General features: G+C 43.4%; 1 pseudogene across 1 annotated transcript; it reads right to left on the bottom strand.

Moving 5' to 3' along the window:
- Positions 1 to 4,636: 4,636 nt before the first annotated feature.
- LOC147362050 (prohibitin 1 pseudogene) lies at positions 4,637 to 5,667 on the bottom strand (annotated as a pseudogene). Its single transcript, XR_015137743.1, has one exon. The product of XR_015137743.1 is annotated as a prohibitin 1 pseudogene (transcript).
- Positions 5,668 to 5,874: the final 207 nt, after the last annotated feature.

Raw genomic sequence — 5,874 nt, 5'->3', positions numbered from 1 at the left:
CCAGGCCTTGCTCCAATCTACGGTCATGTACTGGCATGGCCCATGTGGCTTTTAAGCATTTTTTAAGCTATATTTAGAGCTTCTTAGAAGATAAAAAGTTGACCATACATTCCTTTATTTTTATGCCCAAGTTTCCACTCCATCCCTCTTACTTACTCTCCGCTTCGAGAAATGCCTCCCATCAGAAGTCTGTCACATGGAAAGCTTTCCTCTCTCCCCTTCAAGGCAGTGAGGGAGACCCACGTGACTCACTTTACACCACTCTCCTCTCCGCACAGCAGGTTGACTGACCCAGAAGAACTTGAGTTCTGACCAAAGGGAGGAGAGTTCAGGCTTTCACTGTGTGATTCCTACACAGCGGGGACTTCCTGGAACCAAGGTGATGACTTAAAGATGACCCCAATGCCCACGTGTTCACAGAGCCAAGGGGAGAGTCTGGAACATTTTCAGAAGAAAACCGGGCAAGTTTCTTGTACCCAGACTGACACTTGATTAGGATGGGCTATCTTAAGGCAGCACGTGTCGGAAGTGAAAGAGTCTCTTGGCAACAGGATGCTATTTAAGATAAGAAATTAAAGGAGGGCCCTTCCGCCCTCCTTTACTTCCGGTAGCCCCTACATGCTGATCGATGTGATTAGGACCACAGACAGCCTTCGGAAAGATCAACAGTCCGATGCCCTTAACTTGCTTTATTTATTTTTTTAACTCAAGAGCAGATTTCACCTTTCCTTGATTCAAGAGCATGTAATGACCAATTAGCAGGAAAGGTGAAGGTGAAATTAAAACTGTGTAAGAGGTTTTCACAATGGCCTGAGGAAAAAGAGCCTGTGAGAACACAGATAACTCCTAGACAGATGAAGAATGAGACACAATTACTTAAATAGCATCTCTTCTAACTGATGAGAAAGGGCATTCTGCCAATTTTTACTTGAGACTTCAGAGGAAAGTGATCTTTCTTGTTCAATATAATCATTTTCAAGATTTCTTGACTATGAAGAAAAGTTTCTGAAAGATTAAAACAAAATAGAGCTCTTTTAAAAATACACAAAATGTGAGTTGATAGCTGAATTGTTTTTAGTCTCCCTTTTGTTTTTCTGGAAAGCTGCGCTAAGGATAAGAAGGTGAATGACTGTATCTACCTACTGCGGAAAAACGCCAAGAAATTTCCATGAAAATCCTGGAATTTTATTTAAAAAATTAAGAGACTATAGACTGCCTTGGTTTTCCTATCTTTGATACCTTCTCATATTTCAGTTTTACTCTAAACGATATGCAAATTATAGAGATTCAGAACATTTTTGATAAATTCAAGAACATCAAATAAAATCATCAAAACTCATGACATCTAACCCCATAATAATTGTGGAACCAGCATGAAATGATCCATAAGTAAAGGCATTTAAAAATGAGTGGCGATTCAACAAAGACATGAGAAGATGCTCAACGTCACTAATTATTAGAGAAATGCAAATCAAAGCTACAGTGAGGGACCACCTCACACCGGTCAGAATGGCCATCATTAAAAAGTCTACAAACAATACATGCTGGAGAGGGTGTGGAGAGAAGGGAGCCCTTTACACTGTTGAGGGGAATGTGGATCCGCCCAGCCAATGTGGAGGTTTCTTTAAAAACTGCTCAAAATAGAATTACTGTATGACCCAGAAATCCCACTCCTGGGCACATATCTGGAGAAAACCATAATTCAAAAAGGAAATGGCAACCCAGTATTCTTGCCTGGAAAATCCCATGGACAGAGGAGCCTGAGGGGCTACATTTCATGGGGTTGCAAAGAGTTGGACACGACTGAGCGCACACACATGCAAAAAGATACATGCACCCCAATATTCATTGCAGCACTATTTACAATAGCCAAGACATGGAAAAAACATAAATGTCCATCAAGAGAGGAATGGATAAAGAAGACGTGGTGCATATATACAATGGAATTTTACTCAGCCATAAAAAGGAATGAAACTGTGCAATTTGCAGAGACATGGATGGAGCCGAAAGTGAAGCAAGCCAGAAAGAAAAAAACAAATATATAATACAGCTTATATGTGGGATCTATAAAAATGATACAGATGAACTTGTTTACAAAGCAGAAATAGAGACACAGACTTATAGAACAGATGTATGGATACAGGGGAGGAAGGAGGGATGAACTGGGAAACTGGAATTGACATACCCACCATAGCACAAGAAACTCTACTCAATGCTCTGTGGTGACCTAAATGGGAAGAAAATGCAAAAAAAAAAAAAAACCAGAGATACGTGTACATATAGCTGATTCACTTTGCTCTACAGCAGACACTAACACAACATTGTGAAGCAGCTACACTCCAATAAAAGTGAATTTTACAAATGAGCGGCCTTGCCCTACTGCTTGAACGGTGATCTGCATACAGGGCTTTGCTGGTTGAGCACAGGGCCACACTTAGAAGAACCTGTGAGTGTTTCTCCGTCACTTGGTTTGTCCAGCCAAAGCTAGCCTAGTTTCCTTCACGCTGATTCTGTGGCTTCCTTCACAGACAGTCTGGGATTGATAGTTACCTGACGTTCATTTATTTCTGAACTGTTCAACTGAAGGAAAAAGTTCTCTCTATTGCATCAAAAGTAGCCCTCAGTCCTACAGGCAAAAAGTGACATAAAGTGATGAAGAAATAATTTTTGCCAATTTCAATAGATCCTTGATGTTAATGATCACATCAACATAAGGTGTGCTCTCTCCTTTCTCTCTCTCCTTCTCTCTCTCCCCTCCCCACCTTACTCATGCCTCTGAGTGAATATTTGGCTCAGTCTTTCCTGGAAAATCCCATGGACAGAGGAGCCTGGTAGGCTGCAGTCTATGGGGTCGCAAAGAGTCAGACACGACTGAAGTGACTTGGCAGCAGTTGACCTTAACCAAGAGAGAAAACACTACTCAGCTAATAAGTAGCTGTTGGTAGCAATTTCCCTTCATGAGAGGGAAGGCTTTCTTAAACCGATAGCAAAGGTGAACATGTAACTTAGCATTGCAATCATCTGACTTCTGCGATGGTCTCTCTCTGGCATATCTCCACATATCACAAATCCTTCTCTAAATGCATAGCTCAGCTCCCATTTTCTCATCGTCTGTAGCTAATATCCTCGCGGCATCTCAAGGACTCTTCATTCCTTCAATCACTTCCAGGAAGAAAAGGAAATTATGGTAAAAAGGAGAGTCTCCTTCAAGGAAACTAATCACTTAGATAGTGAAGAGATTTAAAAGCAAATTTAAAGACTTGGAAAGAAAGTTTTAGAAAAGAAATCTTTAGAAATAGGTATTGTATCTGTGATGTGGTTTTAAAGTGCTCAAATCCAGTTAAATAAATGGATTAATCAGTAGAGTGCATTAAACAAAACCAACTAACGTGATTTCTAGTCCAAGGATAAATTAAAAGGAAAAAAAAAGAGGCATGGCCAAGCTTTATTTGTTTGGAGAATTTCAAACTGAGAGAGGGACCAACTGTAAAAACATCTGCAGTCAGCTGGAACTGCGTTTCCTCCAGCACAGGGCAGCTGAGATGCGTGCAGCCAGCTCTTCCAGGACATCAGAAAAGGAGGAGCCTGATTGCTTAGCCTTGGCTGGTTAAACAGTAAAGCACATGGCTGTGTACAACGGAAAAGAAATGATCTTGTGAGGGATTGAAGAACAGCAACTTGATAGAACTTCCCTTTGCAACCTTCCCTGGGTGGGTAGCATGAGACAGATCAGCATGCTGCTATAGCTCTTACTCGTCAAACAAACAACAGAAGCTTTTATGGACAGGGCATAGGGATCTTATGTTTTTTCTAAGTCAAGAGTCTAACCCTCTGGGGAAGAAATGAAACTCCTAGACTGAAGCCCAGTAGTCAGTACTCTTTTAAATGAATCCTGGGGTGAGGTACTGTCTCATGAGACAAACAGCCCCATCATAAATGTAAATTTTATTTACACTTGTGGTCACAGAGGATGAGATAGTTAGATAGCATCACTGTCTCAACAGACATGAATGTGAGCAAACTCCGGGAGAGAGTGGAGGACAGAGGCGCCTGGCGTGCTGCAGTTCCTGTGGTTGCAGAGTCAGACACAGGTTAGCGACTGAACAACAACTCTAAAATTTACTGAACTTATTTTGCTGGAAATTAGTCCCTACTACCCCCACTGACCTTTTTCTACTTCATTTTTCTTCCGTGATGTTTTTCACAGTTATACTTATAGTTGGAACCCATACAGGGTCTGCCTTCTTGTGTTTAAGAAGCCCATTTTCTAATATGTTGTCCCTTCATGATTCCTTTCCTAATGCAGTGGCCAATTCTGAACCGGTAACCAGGTGAATTATGAATTTGGAGTAGCCATCATCATTGAAACCCCTTCATTTTCTCAAGCCTGTTACCTTTGGGCACAAAGGCAAAGAGCATTGTGAACAGTTCTGAATGAATCCAGAGAGAGACAGAAGAAAAAAATTGTTTCCGTTTTCCAACAGTAGGATTCAAACTGTTCACAAAAAATACCATCTGTAAAGCAGAAGGGCCTGGACTGGAGGCTTCAGGGTCTCTGGAGCCCCTCAAATGCAAGGTAAAGTCTGCAATACATGTCCTTTTTTTTTTTTTTTCCTGATTGAGTAAATAAGAGATCTGAAGTGATTTTACTTTTATTTCCTTCACTTTAAGCCAATCATGAAGTTTCACAGTGATTTCTGGGGCAGAAGAAGGAAGGTGGTGCTGAGCAACTTCGGGGCTGTGGTCCAGCTAGCCCAGGAGGTGTGGGCCTCACTGGGGCAGCTGGAGGAGCACCGACTGCCCGGCGGGCAGGTAGGTGATGTTCCGTGAGCGCGACAGCTGGTACGCGATGTCTTCCGCTGCCTCCAGCTTGCGCAGCTCGATCAGGCTGTCGCCTGCAGTGGCGAGCGAGTTGGCAATTAACTCTGCCGCCTTGGAGTCGCCCTCTGCGGAGATGATGGCTGCCTTCTTCTGCTGCTCAGCCTTTTCCACCACAAATCTGGCCCTCTCTGCTTCCTGCTGAGCCACCTGTTTGGCTTCCACCGCTTCTGTGAACTCCTTCCCAAAGGTCAGATGCGTCAAGGATACGTCATCCAGGATGAGCCCAAAGGTCGCTGCTCGCTCTGTGAGGTCATCGCTCACCTGTCTGGAGACCAGCTCTCTCTGGGTGATCAGTTCTCCAGCATCAAAGCGAGCCACCACGGACTTGAGGATCTCTGTAATGATGGACGGCAGCACGCGCTCGTCGTAGTCCCCTCCGATGCTGGTGAAGATGCGAGGAAGCTGACTAGCAACCCGCCGGAAGAGGATGCGCAGCGTGATGTTGACATTCTGTTTAAGTCTTTGCTACCAGTGATTACTGGCACATTACGTGGTCGAGAGCGGCAGTCAAAGATAATTGGTTTCTGTACCCAAGGGATGAGGAAGTGAGTCCCTTCTCCTACAACAATGTCAGCACTCCCCGGAACCAGTCAAAGATGACAGCTCTGTGCCCAGCATCCACATTATACAAGGCAGAGTTCACCACGCCTCCTGCAACTGCTAAGGCAAGACCAAACTTGCTCATGGACTCAAACACTTTGGCAGCCATGTCTCCTTTGGCTGGACCCACTCACACCTGCTTCCACTCTGACCTCCACATGAATTCCCCCGCAATTCATGTACTTTTGCTACAGAATTTTTCATCAGTTTGGTAAACAACTAACAATTGAAAATAATGGTAAGGGGAAACTGATTCAATCTATATTTCTACAATTCAACCCCAGACAGAATCTGGGATAACATAATGACATGAACTTATCACACCATCCTCCATGACATAAATGTATGGTCAGTTGCAGGCAAAGATGTTGGGATGGTAAAGCCACCTGGGAT

This window comes from Bos grunniens, chromosome 12, assembly GCF_055505025.1.
Source record: "Bos grunniens cultivar Pamir isolate PY7600 chromosome 12, Bosgru_T2T1.0, whole genome shotgun sequence".
NCBI classification, from domain to species: domain Eukaryota; kingdom Metazoa; phylum Chordata; class Mammalia; order Artiodactyla; family Bovidae; genus Bos; species Bos grunniens.
This window is presented reverse-complemented; position numbering and strand designations above follow the sequence as displayed.